The sequence below is a fragment of the Oryctolagus cuniculus genome, chromosome 18 (assembly GCF_964237555.1).
Source record: "Oryctolagus cuniculus chromosome 18, mOryCun1.1, whole genome shotgun sequence".
Classification (NCBI taxonomy): domain Eukaryota; kingdom Metazoa; phylum Chordata; class Mammalia; order Lagomorpha; family Leporidae; genus Oryctolagus; species Oryctolagus cuniculus.
The window spans coordinates 40,632,789-40,654,689 of record NC_091449.1 but is presented as its reverse complement, the minus strand read 5'-3'; the positions used below and the strand labels follow the sequence as shown (position 1 = coordinate 40,654,689).

General features: G+C 53.8%; 1 protein-coding gene across 10 annotated transcripts in view; it reads right to left on the bottom strand.

The window, feature by feature from the left end:
• The window catches only part of NLRC5 (NLR family CARD domain containing 5), an 87,692-nt gene that overhangs the window by 63,432 nt on the left and 2,359 nt on the right, over positions 1–21,901 (bottom strand). For 6 of the 10 annotated variants that reach the window (XR_007919914.2, XM_051846793.2, XM_070061950.1 and 3 more), the window contains exon 1: positions 20,416–20,591. The exons of 1 other annotated variant lie outside the window; for it this stretch is intronic. The gene's annotated coding sequence lies outside the window, so the exon portion shown is untranslated. Of the gene's footprint in view, positions 1–20,415; positions 20,592–21,901 lie in introns of those variants that run through there. 3 more of the 10 variants (XM_008257322.4, XM_051846790.2, XM_051846791.2) reach the window with 1 other exon arrangement.

Below are 21,901 nucleotides of genomic sequence, written 5' to 3'. Positions count from 1 at the left end.
CCTGGGCCATCCTCCACTGCACTCCCTGGCCACAGCAGAGGGCTGGCCTGGAAGAGGGGCAACCGGGACAGAATCCAGCGCCCCAACCGGGACTAGAACCTGGTGTGCCGGCGCCGCTAGGCGGAGGATTAGCCTAGTGAGCCGCAGCGCCGGCCAATAGTTTTTTTTTTTTTTTTTTAAGATATATATATTTATTTAAAAGGCGGAATTACAGAGGCAGAGGCAAAGAAAGAGAGAGAGATCTTCCATGTGCTGTGTCACTCCACAAATGGCCACAGTGGCCAGAGCTGGGCCAACCCAAAGACAGGATCCAGGAGTTTCTTGCAGATCTCCCATGTGGTTGCAGGGGCCCAAATTCTTGGGCCATCTTCCACTGCTTTCTCAGGCCATAGCAGAGAGCCGGATCAGAAGTGGAACAGTCAGGACTCAAACCGGTGCCCATATGGGATGCCAACACTGCAAGTGGTGGCTTTACCCAGTATGCCACTACATAAGTTTTATTTATTTATTTATTTATTTGACAGATAGAGTTAGACAGTGAGAGAGAGAGAGAGAAAGGTCTTCCTTCCGTTGGTTCACCCCCCAAATGGCTGCATGGCCGGCACTGTGCCGATCTGAAGCCAGGAGCCAGGTGCTTCTTCCTGGTCTCCCATGAGAGTGCAGGAGCCCAAGCACTTGGGCCATCCTCCGCAGCTATCCCAGGCCACAGCAGAGAGCTGGACTGGAAGAGGAGCAACCGGGACTAGAACCGGCGCCCACATGGGATGCCGGCGCTTCAGGCGGAGGATTAACCAAATGAGCCAGGGCGCCGGCCCTACAATAAGTTTAAAAAAAAAAAAAGAGCAAAGGGCAAAATGGTGCATGGGACATGCTACATTTGTGGAAAGAAAAATCAAAACGTGTATGTTTACAAACACATGGAGGTTTTGAAGGCATCAGAAAGGCAATTGTCTGAGGGTGGGGCGGGACTTTTAGAACTTTATATCAAGTGTGTGTGTCATCAAAATCCATCTTTTTTTTTTTTTTAGAAAAATATTTTATTTATTTGAGAAGTAGAGTTACAGACAGTGAGAGGAAGAGACAGAGAGAGAGGTCTTCCTTCTGTTGGCTCAGTCCCCAAATGGCCGCAACAGCGGGCGCTGCGCAGATCTGGAGCCGGGAGCCGGGAGCCAGGAGCCAGGAGCTTCCTCCCGGTCTCCCACGTGGGTGCAGGAGCTCAAAGACTTGGGCCATCTTCCACTGCTTTCCCAGGCCACAGCAGAGAGCCGGATTGGAAGAGGAGCAGCCGGGACTAGAACCGGAGCCCATATGGGATGCTGGCGCTGCAGGTGAGGGATTAACCCACAGTGCCATGGTGCCAGCCCCCTCAAAATCCATCTTTAAAAGTTGACTATGAGGGGCCAGCATTGTGGTGTAGCCAGTTAAGCAGCCGCCTGCAGCTCTGGCATCCCATCGGGGCACCGGCTGGAGTTCTGGCTGCTCTCCTTCTGATCCGGCTTCCTGCTAATGCACCCGGGGAGGCAGTGGAAGATGGCCCTAGCCCTTGGGCCTCTGCACCCACATGGGAGACCTGGAAGAAGCTCCTGGCTCTGCGGCCATTTGGGGAGTGAACCAGAGGATGGAAGATCTCTCTGTCTCTCCCTCCTTCTTCTTGTAACTCTGCCTTTCAAATTAAAAAAAAAAGTGTTTGTGTATGTTGGCTCTTCAACAAGTTCCTGGAAACTATGTGATGAAAAAAACTGAGCCTGGTTTCAAAGTCTTTTTGCACCGAAAGAACTTTCATTTCTGTTTTTTTTAAAACCCTCATACATCTACTAACTCAGTTATATGGGCTGTCGATGCAAATTTCCTATTTATTTGTTGCGGGGGTATCCATCAAAGAGTGATGGTCTCAGGTATGGGGCTTCCATCTGCTTCTCCACGCAGGACGGGCAGGCTGGGATACGTGGGAGCCCCAGGCTCACCTTGGCCTGTTCCCAGATGCACACAGTTCAGAGAGCAAGGGAGAGCAGCTGCTGCTACCACACCAAGCGCGCTCTCCCCCCTCACATCTGCACCGCAGCCCAAGCGCCCTGGGGACTTGAGTCTGAGACGTCACCTCCCAGGGTGCCCCACCCACCCACCGGAGCCCCTGCGGCAGTGAAACCAAGCCCAGGGCTCCGAGGAAGGCAAACACCCAGGGACTCCACCTGGAAAGGGGGATGGGTCCATGCAGGGGGTGTCGCAGTCCCGTGCTCTTGCCGCCCCTGGTCCAGACAGCGAGAGGGCGCAGTGGAGGCCTGGGGCGGGGGACACTCTGATTTGAGGGACCCGTGAGGGAGGCTCAGCCCACCCTGCTGGCTCCGGCTTTCTCCAGATGGCCTCTTCCCACGGACCTCACTGCTGCATTCTTGGGGTTTTTCCCCTCTGGGCAGTTCTGCTGTCGCAGAGGTGAGAAAGGGGAGCAGAGAAATCGAACCCAGACCCCGCTGCGGCCCCCAACCTTTGGCCCTGCCGTCCCCTTTGCTGGGAGAGCCATCCGCTGCTAGCCCCCGTGCACCCACGCACACGTGCACCCACAAGTGCACAAAAGCACCTCGCACAGCCAGAGCTCCTTCTCCATCTCAGCTCTGCTGTGGCCTCATTTCTGTTGCAACCTCCAGGCGAGAGCCACAGGGGGCCACTGTGGTCTATACAAAGGCGAGGATGAGCACACTGCTTCCTGGCCCTCCTGGCTGCTTCCTGCAACTGCTAGGCTGCCCTTGAGACACTGCTCCTGGCCGCCTCGCCCTTCTCTTTCCCCATCCCTGCTTTGCACACGCGGCTCGCTCTGCCTCGCACCTCTCCCCCTTCCCCCACGTTGCAAACTTCCTTCTACACCCGGCTCAATTTGCAGTGCCTGCTGCCTCCCCACACGGAGGGAGCGCTGCCCCTCCCTGAGCCCTCTCTCCTTGCTGCTCTGTGTCAGTTACCCTGGTCCCCGCAGGGCTGGGGACTGCTCGAGGCAGGGCCGGGGACTGGCCCTGGGGCAGGGTCTCCACTGGCTCCCGGCTCCCTGACCTGGACGGGTGACTTTGCCTCTTGGTGGTTGTGTCAATCAGTTTTGCATCACCCCAACAAAATGCCTGGGGAAACGAACTTTGTAAAGAGAATGTGACTTAGCTCCCAGGTTTGGAGGTTCAAGTCCAGGACGGTGCTGTGAGCGCAACGGTGGAGTGCAGGTGGAGGTGGATCGTGTACGATCCAGAGAGGAGACACAGCAGCTGGGCCTCGCCCAGGTGTTACAGCCAGACCCCTCTCTCGGGACAGTCCCCTCCCCAGGGCACTCCCACTAGGCCCGCCTCGCAAACACCATAATTGGATTAAGTTTCCACACTCTTAGCATCATTTGCTTATAACTCTGGGCTTTAAATGCCTATCTGAGGGGCCGGCGCTGTGGCGTAGCAGGTAAAGCTGCTGGCAGTGATACCAACATCCCATATGGGTGCCGGTTCGAGTCCAAGCGGCTCCACTTCCAATCCAACTCTTTGCTAATCTGCTTGGGAAAGCAGCAGAAGATGGCCCAAGTATTTGGGCCCCTGCACCTATGTGGGAGACCCAGATGAAGCTCCTGGCCCAGTGCTGGTCATTGTGGCCATCTAGGGAGTGAATCAATAGATGGAAGATTTCTCTCTCTCTCTCTGACTTTCAAAATAAATAATACGTCTTTAAAATATATTTATCTGATTTCTGGGGGATTCTTTCATGCAGTAAGTTGACACCTAAAACTACCATCCCAAGGGGGGAATGTTCTAGGCCAGAGTCCCAGAAGGACTCTCACTGAGCAGTGAGAAGAGCAGGACGTGCTGTTGGAAGAAATCACCAACAGTGCGGCTTCAGGAGAAGCCTGGCTGCAGCCTGAACTTGGAGTTGAGCGACGTGCCCAGATTGTCATGCCAGGAGGCCAGGGCCCAGGGTTGCCGGCTCCACATCAGCTCCACATTGGCCAGGGGCTGGGGCCGGGCCCCTCTGAGTGGGGCAATGCCCATGGACCAAGGGCATCCTCTGGACAAGGGTGCAGGTGTTTGTGGCTGCTACACGGGGCGTGGCAGCTGCGAGATGGGTATAGGGCGTCCCAGGCATGGTCCCCAGTACTCGTGTCCACGTCAGTTGGCATCACCATGAGCACTGGGCTGCTGTCCTCCCCATGACCCCAGCCAGGGCCCAGGTGCGAGGAAGGAAGTGGGGGAGGTGTGGGGTGGTGTGGGAGTCACACCCTCCTGGCTGCTCTCCCATTCATCTCTCCCCCTTCCTGGCTCTCCAGGCTTGGGTTAAGAGGAAGGGCATGGGGCTGGCACCATGGCTCACTTGGTTAATCCTCCGCCTGCGGTGCCGGCATCCCATATGGGCACCAGGTTCTGTCCCGGTTGCCCCTCTTCCAGGCCAGCTCTCTGCTGTGGCCCTGGAGTGCAGTGGAGGATGGCCCAGGTCCTTGGGCCCTGCACCCACATGGGAGACCAGGAGGAAGCACCTGGCTCCTGGCTTTGGATCGGCGCAGAGTGCCGGCCGTAGCAGCCATTTGGGGAGTAAACCAACGGAAGGAAGACCTTTCTCTCTGTCTCTGTCTCACTGTCTAACTCTGCCTGTCAAAAAAAAAAAAAAAAAAAAACAACAACAACAACCACGAGGAAGGGCATACGGCTATGGCAGAGGAGAACCTGGATCAGCTGCTCCAGCTGCTTCCGGAGGCTGTCTGAGAAGATCAGGCTGGGAGGACAGAGGACAGAAGAGGGAGACGAGACAGCATAGAACAGCTGCCAACGCCAACCTCAGGATCTGAAATGACAGGTGCTCCTGGGGCAAGAGGAGCGGTGTCCCCGGTCCTGACAGCAACGACAGGTGTGGAGGCAGAACGCCTCAAAGAGGAAGCAGGGCTGGCTGCTCAGGTGGACAGGTCAGGGTTCCGGGAGCCTGGGTGCACCTGAGCTTACACAGGCATCCGGGCCTTTCTGAATCCAGAGAACCCAGGGCCCTGCCTTCCCGAGGGAGGGCTGGTGACACCAGGGAGCCCATTTACTTGGTTTTGTTTGTTCATTTATATATGAGGAAGCAATAAAGAAGAGATCGCCCATCTGCTAGTTTACCCCCAAATGCCCAGAACAGCTAAAAACTGGCCAAGCTAAAGCCAGGAGCCAGGTACTGCACCGGATCTCCCACATGGCTGGCAGGGACCTAAATACTTGAGCCATCACCTGCTGCCTCCCAGGGTGCTTGTCAGTAGGAAGCTGGAAACCAGGAGCAGAGCTGGGGCTCCACCAGCCCCAGGAGAAACACCCACCCCCATGACACTTTCAAAGATGGGCAAACTAGTGGGCCGTGCCGAGCTACAGCGAGTGAAAGCCCCAGCCCACGGTGCCAGCATCTCGTATGGGCACTGGTTCGAGTCCCGGCCACTCCACTTCCAATCCAGCTTTCTGCTATGGCCTGGGAAAGCAGTAGAAGATGGCCCAAGTCCTTGGGCCCCTGCATCCACGTAGGAGACCCAGAAGAAGCTCCTGGCTCCTGGCTTTGGATCAGCCCAGCTCCGGCTGTTGAGGCCCTTTGGGAAACAAACCAGTGGATGGAAGATTCTCTCTCTGCCTCTGCCTCTCTCTAGCTCTGCCTCTCAAATAAATAAGTAAATCTTATTAAAAAAAAAAAAAAAAAAAAAAGGTGGGCACTGAGGCCGGGAGAGGGGAGGCCTTGCTGGCACTCACAGTGAATAAGAAGCAAAGGCAGGACCAGCCCTGACTCAGTGCCCTCCCGCCACGGCCCGCAGGGGGCGCTCTCAGACGTCAGAGTCACCGCCCCCTCAGCACAGGTGTCCTTCGGCGGGAGGAGCCTCCCACTCCCACCCAAGGCCACCTGGGGTTCCGGGCACGCCCTCCTCTTGCCGGCCTGGGGAGCCCTGGACGAAGAGTCTCCCAGCTGGCGAGTGTGTCAGGCCTCTGCCACGATCGCCCAGGCCATGGGCTCCCAAGTTATCTGCAATTTCAGAGTTGGGGGAGGGGGATTTTGAGAAAATGCCAGCCCCGCAGGCCGTGCTGCCTGCCGGTTGCAGCCAGCCTCTGGGAGAGGAACGGCACTGTTCCGGAAGCCCCCCAGCTCCCACCGGACCCCTGCGCCAGGCGGCAGGTGACTCCAGCTCCCCTCCGCTCCTGTTCCCTTACACCTGGCTCCCTGCTCCACCCGCAAGCCAGGGCCCAGGGATTCCCGCCCTCTGAGAGGCCACCCAGCAGCCGTGTCCACACGGAGACCCCGAGGGCGTGTCCGGGGGCAGCCGCCTGGGGCTCCTCTTCAGCAGTGTTCCTTGGCACCTCAGGCCGCAGCAGCTCAGCGGCTCTGCCAGCTCCCCCCCCCCCCCCCAAGGCTCAGCATGCCTGTGCCAAAATGAAAATAAAACCGAGGCTTGGAAATCCCCTCCTTGGCTCCAGCCCTGAGTATATGGGGGAACTGTGCATGGTTTGGGAGTAGAGGTGGGGACAGGAAAGGCTGAAAGAGAAAGGAGGCACCTGTGACCAGAGGTTCTGCTTTGTGGCTGGAAACCAGCTGCCCACCCCGTGGGGCAAGTCATCAGCGACTTCTAAGTCTCCCTCCCTCCCTCCATCCCCCTTTTCTTTAAGATTTATTTGTTTGAAAGGGAGAGTGATAGAGGGAGAGAGGGGGAGGGAGGGAGGGAGGGAGAGAGAGAGAGAGAGAGAGAGAGAGAGAGAGAGAGAGAGAGAGAGAGAGAGAATCTTCATGCACTGATTCACTCCGCCAGGGCCTCCAGATCTCCATCCTGAGCTCCTGTTTGGGTGAGCTGCGGCTGCCTTCACGGGTGCATGAGCAGGAAGCTGGATCAGAAGTGGAGCAGCCCAGACTCAGCCGGTGACTCCCAGCGACTCCCGTGTGGGATGCAGGCGTCCCAAGCAGAGGCTTAATCTGCTGCTTCTAAGTCTTAACGTGCATCTACAACTGCATTTCCCAGCAACACAGCTGGAACACAGTGTTAGGGACTGAATGCTGTGTGCCCCCCAGTTCCCGTGCTGAAATCTGAGCCCTCAGCGGGACCTATTGGGAGATTAGCTCACGAGGGTGGAGCCCTTGTGAATGGCATTGATGCCTTGACAAGAAAGAGACCCTGTGGGGCAGGTGTTTGGTGCAGGGATTAAGATGTTGCTTTAGGCCGGTGCTGCGGCTCACTAGGCTAATCCTCCGCCTTGCGGCGCCAGCACCTCGGGTTCTAGTCCCGGTCGGGGCTCTGGATTCTGTCCCGGTTGCCCCTCTTCCAGGCCAGCTCTCTGCTGTGGCCAGGGAGTGCAGTGGAGGATGGCCCAAGTTCTTGGGCCCTGCACCCCATGGGAGACCAGGATAAGTACCTGGCTCCTGCCTTCGGATCAGCGCAATGAGCCGGCTGCAGCGCGCTGGCCGCGGCAGCCATTGGAGGGTGAACCAACGGCAAAAGGAAGACCTTTCTCTCTGTCTCTCTCTTTCTTTCTCACTGTCCACTCTGTCAAAAAAAAAAAAAAAAAAAGATGTTGCTTGAGAACATATGGTATTTGTCCCTTTGGGACTGGCTTATTCCTATTTAAGCTGGGTGGTAAAAATGCCATCTTCAGTGTTAAACTGACCATGTTAAGTGTTAAAGTGACCATATAGATAGAATTAAGTGTTAAAGGGATCATATAAATAAGAACGAGTGTCTGATAATAATAATAGATAGAAATAAAAATGATAGAATATTCCAAAATGGGAAGCAGTGCACACAGCAGACTCATAGAATGACAATCGCTTTAAATAGCGCTCTGACCTTAGAACAGCCCTTAAGGCATTCAGATCTGGCTGAAAAGCCCATGAGAGCATTTCAGGCATGGAAAGTCGAGACACTGTGGCAGATAAAAAAAATGTTCTACATGAAGAATCTCTGTGAGTGAGATCCCAGTGGAAAGAAGGGGCCATCAAAGAAGGAGGTACTTTTCTCTGAAGGGAGGAGAGAACTTCCACTTTGCCTATGGCCTTGTCCAAATACTGATGGAGAGTGTGGACTCAAAAGGATTCCATAGCCTGGGCAACTCATAGCAAGTCTCTCAGGTGATCACTGATGCCAAACATAAGAGTGTTAATTGTTAAATTAACAGCAGGAGTCACTGTGCACTTACTCCCCATGCAGGACCTCTGTCCGCAATGAGTCGTACTATGAGATTCAACTGTAAAACTTGCTCTCAGTTTTTAATATTTGTGTGTGTGTGTGTGTACAAATAGTTGAAATTTTTACCTAGTATAGAGTTGATCTTCTGTGTATAAAGTTAATTGAAAATGAATCTTAATGGAGAACGGGACTGGGAATGGGAGAGAGAGGAAGAGGTGTGGTGGGAGTGGGGGTGGAATGGCAGATATGGTGGGAATAATCACTGTATTCCTAAAGATGTACTCATAAAATTTATACTTATTAATTAGAAGGTTTTTTTTTTTAAAAAAAAAAGCTGCTAGAGCTGTGGCATAGCAGGTGAAGCACCACCTGCAGTGCCAGTATTCCCATATGGACACTGGTTCAAGTCCTGGACATTCTACTTCTTTTTTATTTTATTTTTTTATTTTTTGGACAGGCAGAGTGGACAGTGAGAGAGAGAAAGGTCTTCCTTGTCCATTATTTCACCCCCCAATGGCCGCCACGGCGCATCGTGCTGATCTGAAGGCAGGAGCCAGGTACTTATCCTGGTCTCCCATGGGGTGCAGGGCCCAAGTACTTGGGCCATCCTCCACTGCACTCCCTGGCCACAGCAGAGAGCTGGCCTGGAAGAGGGGCAACTGTGGGGAGCAACTCGGACTAGACTAAGTTACTGGAATTAAGACTTATTCTATGCATCTGCTCTCCCACAATATGGCGCTGGGAGAGGAGAAAACAGCTTCTACGCAGCTGCCTCTTGCCAACTTGAGTGATGACCTCCAGGAGCTGATCCTGCTCCTGATTGGAGGAGAGCAGCGTACTCGGTGTGTGGGCAGCCGAGTTGGGATTGGCGGAAGAGGACTATAAAGGAGGAGAGAGACAACATGCACCAGGAACATCTAAGGGGAACATCTATCTGAAGGAACACCTGAGCAGCCCCCGAGAGAGCCGGCCGGCGGTGTGCCGCTCCCCCGCGGAAGTGGGGAAAGTGGCTAGGGGGAACCGCCCTTCCACGGAGGTGGAAGGGATGGTAGCCAACCCGGGAAGAACCAGCAGCAAACCCGGGGAGGGCCGAGCAGACAAAAGAACAATGCAGGGTCCTGTGTCGTTCCCCCACGAAGACGGGGAGCGACAGGCAACAGGGACAGAATTTGGCGCCCTGACCGGGACTAGAACCTGGTGTGCCGGCGCCACAGGCGGAGGATTAGCCTATTGAGCTGCAGCGCCAGCCCATTCTACTTCTGATCCAGCTCTCTGCTGTGGCCTGGGAAAGCAGTAGAAGATGGTCCAAGTCTTTGGGCTCCTGCACCTGCGTGGGAGACCTGGAAGAAAATCCTGGCTCCTGACTTCAGATTGGTGCAGCTCTTGCTGTTGCAGCCATCTGGGGAATGAACCAGTGGATAGAAGACACCTGTCTCTCTCTGTCTCTCTTTGCCTCTCTCTCTCTCTGCGTCTGCCTCTCTCTAGCTCTTTCAAGTAAATAAATATAAATACATACATACATACATACATACATGCATACTGCTTGAGACTTGGATTGAGTTCCTAGCTCCCCTAATGGGCATCTGGGGGAGTCAACCACTGAAGGGGAGCGCTCTCTCTCTCTCTCTCTGTCACTCTCTATCTCACTCTCTCTTGTCCATCTCTGCCTCTCAAATAAATAAATAAATAAACACATTTTTTAAAATAAAATGGACTCTTCGTTTTTTAAGTGAAACAAGACAGATCAGCGACTGGAAAGCTGGGCCCTTTGCAGCTGGATGCTGCATTCTGTTCGCAGGGTGACCTCTGAGCCGCTCCCTCCCATCCTGGCCAACAGTGCCAGGCACACAGGACAGGTGCAGAAGCAGGGCCTGCGGGGTGGGGGCTGGAGCCTCACTTCTGCACCCCCTGCCCCAGCTGACTTTCTGGGGGACACCAGGCAGGTCCCTGCCCTCTAGCAGGGTATTGTCTACATGGACCACCTCATAAGGATCTGGGGAGTTGATAAGAGCCTAGGTTCAGATCCTGTGATAACAGTGCTGGGCAACTTTGGGCAGGTTCCTTCACCTCTCTGTGCCACAGTTCCTGCAAGTGCGAATGGGGTGATGGTTTTGCATCTGCCTCAGAGGGTCATTCTGGGAGCTGGAGACCTTGCTGGAAATGCACAGAGCCATGAAGGGACACAGCCAGTCCACGGTCCACGCAGGGAACCCCTGCTGAGGTGCTCCCCGTCCCACCTGCATTTCCCCACTGGGTGCTCACTGAGCCGTTCCAAGCAGATCTTTCCTTCTGTCGCGCAGCGGAAGAAAAAGGCTCTGAGGTTCAGAAGCAAAATGTGGCTTTAAAACCTACGTCGAGAGCAGGAATTTAGCCCAGCATTGAAGACACCTGCGTCTGGCTCTGCTCCTGACTCCAGCTTCCTGCTAACTCAGACCTGGGTGACAGCTCAAGTACTTGGCTTGCTGCCTCCTGCATGGGAGAGCGGATCGAGTGCCCAGATCCAGCAGGTGGGCCTGTCTTTTCCGTCTCTGTCTCTCTGCCTCTCAAAACAAAACCAAAGCCGAGCCCACGCTGAACCCACGTGAGGCTGTTTCCTAACTGAAACCCGGCATTGCTGTCAACAAACAGCTTCGCTCAGAACTACATTCTCATTGCAGTGGTTTCTTCTTCGTTTTTTCCACTTACAAATATAAGCTCTGCCCAATTGGAACGTTCTAAGCATTTGAAAAATATGTAATAGTTTCTCCTCAGTCTCACTTTTTAGGGATTAGTGTTTTAGAATCAGAATACTATTTCTTTAAAGTCTTTTTTTTAGATTTTTATCTATTTATTTGTCAGGTAGAGTTACAGACAGTGAGAGAGAGAGACAAAGACAAAGAGAAAGGTCTTCCTTCTGTTGGTTCACCCACCAAATGGCCGCTATGACCGGTGCACTGCGCCGATCCAAAGCCAGAAGCCAGGTGCTTCCTCCTGGTCTTCCATGCAGGTGCAGGGCCCAAGCACTTGGGCCATCCTCCACTGCACTCCCTGGCCACAGCAGAGAGCTGGCCTGGAAGAGGAGCAACCGGGACAGAATTCGGCGGCCCGACCAGGACTAGAACCCGGTGCCCTTATGGGATGCCGGTGCCACTGGTGGAGGATTAATCTAGTGTGCACCTAAAGTCTTTTTTTAAAAGATTCATTTATTTATTTTAAATACAGAGTTGCAGAGAGAGAGAGAGAGAGAAAGTCTTGCATCCTCTGGTTCACTCACTCCCCAAATGGCTGCAATACCCTGGGCTTGCCCAGGCTGAAGCCAGGAGCCTGGGACTCCATCCAGGTCTCCTACATGGGTGACAGGGGCCCAAGCACATGGACCATCTTCTGTTGCTTTCCCAGGTGCATTAGCAGGAAGCTGGATTGGAAGTGGAGCAGCCGGGACTCATATGGGATGCTGGTGTTGCAGGTGGCAGCTTAACACGCCATGCCACAATGCCAGGCCTTCCTTTTCTAGACTTTTACCTTTATTTTTTAAAAGTATTGTTTGCCATGCACTGAAAGTAACCCCCAAACAAAGCTCCAGGATCCCAGAAAACATGATACTGTTGCATCGTAGCTGGGAATCGCTGCCGGCCGGAGGCTCCGACCCAAGACCTGGCCTCCCCTTGTTGCAAAGGAGATCAGGGAGGAGCCAGGTTTCACAGCGCAACACCTGACTCCACCGATTGAGGCCTTGACTAGTCAGGGAGGATTGGAGAGAACTGAAAAAGAGAAGAGCTTGCTCGTGTTATGACTCTAGTTAACTGAGTGACAAGCCCACACACCTCCGAGGATCACTCTGTTGATTCCTGCTTGGGGGGGGGGGGTCTTTCTTTGGGGAAGTATTGACCTGCCCATTTCTTTTCTTCTTTTTTAAAATTTATTTGAAAGGTAGAGTTACAGAGAGAGAGAGAGAGAGGAGAAGGAGATCTTCCATCCTCTGGTTCATGCCCCCCAAATGCTACAATGGCCAGGGCTGTGCCTTGCCGAAGCTAGGAGCCAGGAGCTTCTTCTGGGTCTTCCAGGTGGGTGCAGGGGCCAGAGATGTGGGCCATCTTCTACTGCTTCCCCAGGTGCACCAGCAGGGAGCTGGATCGGATGTGGAGCAGCTGGGTCTTGAGCTAGAGCCCACCTGGGGGGCGGCGTTGTGGGTGGTGGCTTTACCTGCTATGCCATCGCGCTGGCCCCTGAGCTGTGCATTTCAGTAAGAGGATTCTGAAGCCCCGACTGCACAGCACACCTTCAGCACCTCGGGGGTTGGGGGGGACCACTGCAGACCCACGAGCAGCCAGCGGTTTCTCTCTGAAGCCTGGACAGCATCTGAGCCTCAGAGGCAGGGGTTCTGTGCAGCAGTTAAGGCATCGCCCAAGATGCCTGCAGCCCACCCTGAAGCACCCGGGTTCAAGTCCCGGCTCTGCTTCTGACTCCAGTTTCCTGCTGATGCACACCCTGTAGGCAGCAGGTGATGGCTCAAGGACTTCGGTTTCTGCCATCCATGTGGGAGACCTGGATTCAAGTTCTAGGCTCTTAGTTTTGGCTTGGTCCAGCCCCAGCTATGTCAGGGATCTGAGGAGTGAATTAGTAGCTAGGATATTTCTCTGTCCATCGGTCTCTCCCCCTTTCAAATAAATATGTATAAAAGTAGGGGCCGGCACTGTGGTATAGTGGGTAAAGTTGCCGCCTGCAGTTCCGGCATCCCATATGGGCACCAGTTTGAGTCCTGGCTGCTCCACTTCCTATCTAGCTCTCTGTTGTGGCCTGAGAAAGCAGTGGAGGATGGCCCAAGTCCTTGGGCCTCTGCACCTGCATGGGAGACCCAGAAAAAGCTCCTGGCTTTGGATTGGCGCAGCTCCGGCCACTGTGGCCATCTGGGGAATGAACCAGCAGATGGAAGATCTCTCTCTCTCTCTCTCTGCCTCTTCCTCTCTGTAACTCTGCCTTTCAAATCAATCAATCATATATATATATATATATACACACACACACACACACATATATGCAAATATATTGGCCTCAGAGTATCAATTCCACAAGGGGTGGTGCTCCCTCCATTTCACCACCAGGGGCAGAGACCCACCAGGGCAAGGGACTTCTAGGGGGTTGGTCATGGTACAGGCTCCAACCGTGCCCAGGTGCCCAGCTTCCCGCCAGTGCACACCCTGGGAGGCAGCAGGTGATGGCTCAAGTAGTTGGGGCCCTGCCACCCACGTGGGAGGCCTGGGTGGAGTTTCCAGCTCTTGGTTTCAGCTTCGCCCAGCCTCAGCTATTGCAGGCTGGGGGAGAAACCAACAGAGGGAGTCCATCCCACTCCCTCCCTTTGATAAATAAAAATAAAATAAATAAAAATAAAATAAATAAAAATAAATAATATAAATAAATAAAATTTAAAATATTCTTAAAAATTCACTCCCAGGAAGCATTTCTGAGGACAAAAACAAACTCTCAACAACCTTTCCTTCTCGCCTCCCCTCCCTTCCCCCTCCCTCTCCCCCTTCTTCTCCTCCTCTCTCTCTCTTTTGTTTTCTTGCCATGACCTCTGCCCTCTTCCTCCTCCTGCCGCCATCATGGTTCACAGCTCCTTGCTCAAGTCTTCTCTCCAGTATCCCAAGCGCACCTTATGGCAAAGTCATGCCTGGCCTCTCCCCTGCTCCGGCCACCTTCCCTGCAGTGCAGCCGGAGGCGGCGCCACATCACACACGTGTGTTTCCGTGCTACACGTCTGTCTCTGTGGCACTCAGCTCCACGGGGTGGGGGCTGTGTTCCCAGCCATGGCCCAGTGCCTCAAGCAGGCCGTGGCATGTTGTGGCAGCTCTGCAGACTGGTGCCAGTGGGGCCCACAGTCGAAGGAGTGGAGCCATGCTGGGACCCCCTTACACAGAGTGGCGGGCAGCCCTGGACCGACGATGCCCATCCACCGTCCTACCCCTAAGACGTTCTGGGAGTGCCCTCCCAGGGTGATGGGGCCCCACCGCCTTTTCCCGTTTCCCTCCCCCCGCCCCATGTCTTCTGGAGCAAATACAGCACTCGCCTCCCACACACTGACCCGTCAAAGTGGTCTGTCCCCACCCGCACCCCAGGTCCTGATTCCTGCCAAGCACCTTGTACACAGGTTCCCACCGTTGAAAAGGACAGCATCACCATATTCTGCATCTTGCAAAGAATTTGCGTCCTCACTAGGTAAAGTGCTTTCACAGCTCAATAGCAAAAAGGTCAATCAACCAATGAAAAAGCAGACAAAGGATGTGAACAGTTTATGGAAAAGGAGCTCAGGTGGCCCTCACATATTTGAAATGATGTCCAACCTCACCCACAGTCAGAGACGTGAGAAACGGACTGTATTATTCATCCCCAGATATGCAAATCTGGACCCGGGTAACAGCACCTGCGCTGGGGAGGGTGTGGCAGGCCTGCAGTTTGCCATGCAGGCGCTGGGTGTGAATCATACTTAAGAAGGGCCATTTACCATGCACATCCAAGTTCAAACTGCAGAGCCCTTTTGGCCTTGCAAATTCACTCCTCGGTGTTCAAGATTTACTCCTACCTAGAAAAGTGATGCCAGCCCCGGGATACTCCTCCGGCACATAGCAAGAGACAGGACAGAGCACAGCGTGCAGCCAGGGACAGAGCAGGCACACCACCAAGCACCACGCAGCCCTGCAGAGACTACGGCAGTTTTTCTGTTTTGATATAGAAAGACTTCCAAACTGTACTGAGAAAAAACAAACAAACCAAGATTGAGAATGCCACATATAATATACCAGGGACTTGAAAAGGTTCACAGAAAATGGAATAAAAGATGTTTATTTTGGTGTCAAAAATTTCAAATTCATGCATAGTTTTTCATAATATACGTTTTTCATGAACTTTTTAAAAATTTTTTTTTACAGGCAGAGTGGACAGTGAGAGAGAGAGAGACAGAGAGAAAGGTCTTCCTTTTGCCGTTGGTTCACCCTCCAATGGCCGCTGCGGCCGGCGCACCGTGCTGATCCGAAGCCAGGAGCCAGGTGCTTCTCCTGGTCTCCCATGTGGGTGCAGGACCCAAGGACTTGGGCCATCCTCCACTGCACTCCCAGGCCACAGCAGAGAGCTGGACTGGAAGAGGGGCAACTGGGACAGAATCCGGCGCCTCTACCGGGACTAGAATCCGGTGTGCCAGTGTTCATGAACTTTTAAAAAACAAGATTTACTGGGGCCGGCGCTGTGGCGTAGTGGGTAAAGCCACCGCCTGCAGTGCCGACATCCCATATGGGTGCCCGTTCGAATCCTGGATGCTCCACTTCCAATCCAGCTCTCTGCTCTGTCCTGGGAAAGATGGCCCAAGTGCTTGGGCTCCTGCAACCACACGGAAGACCCAGAAGAAGCTCCTGGCTCCTGACTTCAGATTGGCCCAGCTCTGGCCATTGTGGCCATCTGGGGAATGAACCAGCAGATGGAAGACCTCTCTCTCTGTCTCTCTCTCTCTCTCAGCCTCTCTAACTCTGCCTTTCAAATAAAATAAATAAATAATTTTTTTTAAAAAAATGCATCTATCATCATCAAATCAGTTGTAAAGCATTTTAAAAAATAATTATTTGTTTATTTGAAAGGCAGACTAATGGAGGGAGAAAGAGAAAGAGAAATCTCCTACCTGCTGGTTCACTTCCCATATAGCTGTGACAGCCAGGGCTGGGCAAAGCCAAAGCCAGGAGACTGGAACTCCATGTAGGTCTTCCATGTGGGTGGCAGTGGCCCAAGCACTTAGGCCATGTTCCAGTTGCTTTCCCAAGTGCATTAGCAGGGAGCTGGATCAGAGCTAGAACAGCTTGACTCAAAGTGGTGCTTATAGGGGATGCTGGCATCGCAGGTGGCAGCTTAACTCACTGCACCACAATGCCGGATGCCATGAACTTTTTTTTTTTTTAATTCATAAAGAGGAGAGAGAGAGAGAGAGACAGACAGAGACAGAGAGATCTCCCATCTATTGGTTCATTCCTCAAAAGGGCGGGGCCAGCCTGAAGCCAGGAACTGGGCACTCAGACCAGGTCCTCCATGTGGGTGGCAGGGACCCAACTATTCGAGTCATCACCTGCTGCCTTGCAGGGTGTGTATTAGCAGGAAGCTGGAATGAGGAGGCAGAGCCAGAATGGGTTGTGGGTGTCCCAAGCGGCATTTTAAACACTGTGCTAAACATTCAACCCTTTCATGAACTTTTTTTAAAAAAATGGATTTTAGGGCTGGCGCCGTGGCTCAATAAGCTAATCCTCCGCCTGTGGCGCCGGCACACCGGGTTCTAGTCCCAGTCGGAGTGGCAGATTCTGTCCCGGTTGCTCCTCTTCCAGTACAGCTCTCTGCTGTGGCCCGGGAGTGCAGTGGAGGATGGCCCAGGTGCTTGGGCCCTGCACCCGCATAGGAGACCAGGAGAAGCACCTGGCTCCTGGCTTCAAATCAGCGCAGTGCGCCAGCCGCGGTGGCCATTGTGGGGTGAACCAACAGTAAAGGAAGACCTTTCTCTCTGTCTCTCTCTCTCTCACTGTCCACTCTGGCTGTAAAAAAAAAAAAAAAAAAAAAAAAAGATGGATTTTATTTACTTGAAAGGCATAGTTCTAGAGAGAGAGAGGGAGGGCCCCTCCATGAACTTTTTGAAGATCCCTCATAAGCATGGCTTTCAAAACATTTTTTTCCATCAAAATGAACTTACTCATAGTGCCCCGTGTGAGAAGGGAGAAATACACGCGTGTGTAAGTGTACACGCACATACCTGCAATGCTAAAGGCCACCTACACTAGCTATGGAGGGAGACACAAGCATCTGATTGCACTGATTGCCTCAGCAGAGGGCCCCCGGGTGGCTGGGAGACACAGACGCTCCTCGACTCACCAGGGGTTATGTTCCAAGAAGCCCATCATAAGCTGAAAATGAACTTGATACACCTGACCTTGTAACCATCGTGGGTCAGCAACACGGGACACTGTGGTGTGATTGTGGGGCTGACCCGGGGAATGTGGTTTCCTGTGCTGCCTCCTGGCGTTGTGCGAGGGCATCGTGCTCCAGATGGCTCGCCCAGGCAAAGTTTCAAGCTGTGAAGGTTTCTATGGACTGTAACTTGGTTTTGCACCGTTGAAAAGTCAAACAATCTTAACTCAAGCCATCGTGAAGTCAGTTCAGTTCTGTGTGTTTTAAATATTTTTACTATATGAATGTATTAGCTACTAAACAGTAAATAGTTTTTTAAAGATTTATTTATTTATTTGAAAGCCAGAGTTACACAGAGAGAGAAAGAGAGGGCTTCCAACCGCTGGCTCACTCCCCAAATGGCAGCAACAGCTGGAGCTGCGCCAATCTGAAGCCAGGAGCTTCTTCCGGGTCTCCACGCCAGTGCAGGGGCCCAAGGGCTTGGGTCATCTTCTACTGCTTTCCCTGGCCATAGCAGAGAGCTGGATCAGAAGTGGAGCGGCTGGGTCTCAAACCCATGCCCATATGGGATGCGGGCGCTGCAAGCGGCGGCTTTACCCGCTACGCCACAGCACCAGCCCCATCAGTAAACAGTGTTTCAAACATCACAGGATTTAACTTTCCTTTAACACATAATTCCACGTTATTTTGTTTAAAAGGTAGATTCCATTTTTGTGTTAACTTATGAGGCCATTAAAAAATAGGAATCCACACGCGGAGAAAACAACTGGAAGTAAATGGAACTGTGGTGCGGGGTCTCGAGTGTGAACTCCGTGTCTCTTCCTGCTCCGCCAGGTCTCAGTAGCACCCCAGCCAGAAGCGCAGCTAAAAACCTTTGTGGAGAACACGCCGTGCCTGAGAATTTATCAGAAGACTGGTGCGGCTCACGGAGTGGAGATGGAGTCCCATTAAAGAGTCGGGCTTGAGGCTCCGGGGCCGTGGTGCAGCGGGTTATGCTGCCATTTGCATCACCGGCATCCTGTATGAGTGCTGGTTCGAGTCCCGGCTGCTCCACTTCTGATCCAGCTCCTTGTTAATGCACCTGGGAACGCAGCCAGAAGATGGAGTTCTAGGCTCCTGGCTCTGGCCTGGCCTAGTCCTGGCCGTATCAGCCACATGGGGCTTCCATCAGCAGATGGAAGATCTCTCTGGGTCTATCACTCAGGCTTAAAGCAGGCGGGATGAAGGAGCGCCCTTGCTGCTTCCATGCCTGGCCAGGCAGGGTGCGAGGATGACCACGGAGCAGAAGCAGAGGCAACTTCACCCAGCTCCCCAGGACCCAGGAAACCCACGCTGCCCGTGGGCTACACAAGCATGATTATCTCACATAGAACCAGCGCTTGCCTGCCTCCCCGCTGGGTCCTCTGCAGGCCCTACACAGAGCCTGCCTGTGCCTCTTGCTGCAGGTGGTGGCCAGCAACCCTTGCGTTTCCGGCTCATGGAGGCCCTGCTCCGATCTCTGCCACTGCCCGCACGTGTATCTCACCTACCAGGCCGAGACACCGGTCGTCCTGGGTTAGGAGGCTGCCTGATCCAGGCATCTGAACTAGTTAGATCTGCAGTGACATTAGTTCCAAATAAGGTCACATTTGGAGGCACTGGGGGTTAGCACCTCAGCCTATCTTTCTTTGGGACACAATTCAACCCATGGCAGAGGGGAATTTTCCTTCAGGAGAAGGGGCATTGTTGGGGTGCAAGGAGGCCGCGCCAGCCCTGCTGATCTGCAGACACCTCTGTCTGTATCTGCTCTGGGAGTCAAGCTACGCAGACCATGAAACTCTTCCAAAGAACTTTGCTCTCTGCTTGCCTGCCTTCATCATGAACACAACGCTTCTCACACTGTGCGGCCGCGGAAGGTTGACCAAGCTCTGGGTGTTCCCCATCTCACTGAATCCACGAATCAACTTTGAAGGATGCCATCTCATGCCCATTTTACAGATGAGAAACTGAGCTTCCAAGAGATGCCTTGGACGATCACCCAGCAAGGACAGCACCTCGCTGCCTGCCTGCCATGCCGGGTGCGGCTGCTTCCGGTGCAAGGCAGCAGGCATAACCAGTGCCCCGTGGGGTGGTAGGTCAGTTGGCTTGAGGAAAGCACGCTGAATGGGGAGTGCAGAGAACCCCAATATCCGCTTTACACGCCCCACCTGGGAGTTGCTGTTCTGTAGGAGACCAAAGCTAGCAAAGCCCCTAAACTTTAACAAAGGAAACGTAGAACCCCAGCGCATAAAATGGATGCCAACGGTGCCAACGGGGAGGCTTTCTCGAACCTTCTGGGATGGCCACCCAGCAAACTCCAGGTCCAGCCTCAGTGAGAAAAGTAGCCAAAAACTGCACAGAAAACACAAAGTGCCAGGAACAAAACCACCCCACCCCCCAAACACACGCACGCACACACACACACACACACACACACACACCGTGTATTCAACCTCTCACTTATGAAGTTACAATGTTCTTTAGAAATCGAGTCTATCCTAAGCAATTCTGTGACCCTGTGGAAGCTATGCTAATGGTATTGTGGCGGAGGTTTGAAAGACTCATCTTTTAGTTCTGAAACATTTGGGCTGAGACACTGCGACATTTGCCAGCTGTGCCTCAGTTTCCAGGGTGAGGTTTGCAGGGCTGATGACTGTCCAGGCCAACAGGATCCACCGGGCTTTGTATTAAACCCTGCGAGTTCATTGGTTCATTTTAGCTCTATTTCTTCTATTAAAAATATCGGGGGGCCGGTGCTGTGGCGCAGTAGGTTAATCCTCCGCCTGCCGCACTGGCATCCTATATGGGCGCTGGTTCTAGTCCAGGCTGCTCCTCTTCCATGCTATGGCCTGGGAAAGCAGTAGAAGATGGCCCAAGTCCTTGGGCCCCTGCACCCATGTGAGAGACCCGGAAGAAGCTCCTGGCTCCTTGTTTCAGATCTGCACAACTCCAGCTGTTGTGGCCATTTGGAGAGTGAACCAACGGACAGAAGACCTTTCTCTCTGTCTCTCCCTCTCACTGACTGTAACTCTACCTCTCAAATAAATAAATAAAATCTTTTAAAAATATCTGGTATTCAAATTATTTTTCGGTTAAAAAGTCTGACCTGCACTTAATGAACAGTGCGACTTATATAATTCTTTGAAAAGCAGTACGAAATTAAAAAGTGAGGAGAGAGAGACTCCAGGAGGTGACGAGAGTGGTGTGCCGTGTCCCAAATCCCACACCTGGGCGACACCCTGACCTGCCGCCCTGTGGCTCCCACTCAGTTCATCCTCCAAAGCCCCCAGCGCCCCAGTGACCATACATCGGATGGTGCACCTGGCAGTGCACAGGACGGACACCCACGGGACGCTCACCTGGCCACCGGCACCTCCTGCTCCACGGCCTCTCGGTGCAGAATTCGAATCCCGAGCCCCGCGGCCCCGCAGCCCCGCAGTCCCGCAGCCCCGCAGCCCCGCGGCGGCCGGCAACACTCAGCCTCCGCGCTTCCAGCTTCTCCGCGCTCTGCTCTGCGCGAAACTGAAAGCAGACGCCGAGAGCGCCGCCTGGGTAGTGCAGGCAGCCCGCGGCCGCTGCCGAGAAATCACGTGGATTCGGGGTGCCAGGCCGGGCGCTGGCTGCCTGGACGGCGGCCAGGTATGCCCGCCCGCAGCGGCGCCTTTGCCTTCGCGCGCTTGCCCAGGGGATCTAGGTGCCGACCCAGGGACAGCCCCAGGGACCTGCGGGGCACAGGTGGGCGGGTGGCCAGAGCCCTGCAAGGGAACCCCGGGAGTTTCCCCTCTCTGCGCCTCCCTGGAGGAAAGGGGAGCTGCTGTCCCGGAGGGTGGGGTGGGACTCAGAACCCAGGGGGTCCTGATTCCTCGCCTGGGGTAGGGGCACTCCAGGAGGAAAGGAGGGAATGGGATAGCAACAGTCAGGCTTGTTCTCTGAGCTCCCGCCGGCTGACCGGCAATAAACGCTCTGACACTCCCATCACCCTAAAACACAGATGCAGGTATTGCCCCACTTTGCAGATGAGCAACTGAGTCTCCCAGAGGCAAGAGGTGAAGGAGCTTGCCCGAGGCGAGATGCGGGAGAGATGGACGGAAGGGCAGTGGGGGACACGGGGGCTGGAGGAAGCCTTCACAGGCTGTGCTGAAAGGCCCCTTCAGTTTTGCTGTCCCTACCCTGGCTTACTGCCCTGGGCCTGGGAGTGGGAGCGCCCCCTGCTGTCCTGTGGTCAGCTCTGCACTGGGAAGCCTGCCACCCACTCCCTGACAGCTGCACCTGGGAGCAGCTGCCAGTCCCAGACCGCTTCTGCCCCTCCCCGCCAGGCCAGGAGTGTCTGTGGGTGTGGTACAGGCATGAGGTTGCTGCAAGGTTATGGTCAAGAGTACAACCATTGTGGCCGGTGCCGTGGCGTAGCGGGTAAAGCCACTGCCTGCAGTGCAGACATCCCATACGGGCAACCAGTTCAAGTTCCGGCTGCTTCACTTCCAATCCAGCCCCCTGCTAATGCGTCTGGGAAGGCACCACAGGACAGCCCAAGTCCTTGGGTCCCTGCACCACGTGGGAGACCTGGAAGAAGCTCCTGGCACCTGGCCTCAAATCAGCCCAGCCTCAGCAGTTGTGGCTATTTGGAGAGTGAACCAGTGGATGGAAGACCTCTCTCTCTCTCTCTCTCTACCTCTCTGTAACTCTGCCTTTCAAATAAAATATTTACTTATTTTATTTGAATATTTACTTATAAGTAAAATATTTACTTATTTTATTTGAAAGGCAGAGTTACAGAGAGGCAGAGGCAGAGTTACAGAGAGAGAAAGAGGTCATCCATCCTCTGGTTCACTCCTCAAATGGCCGCAA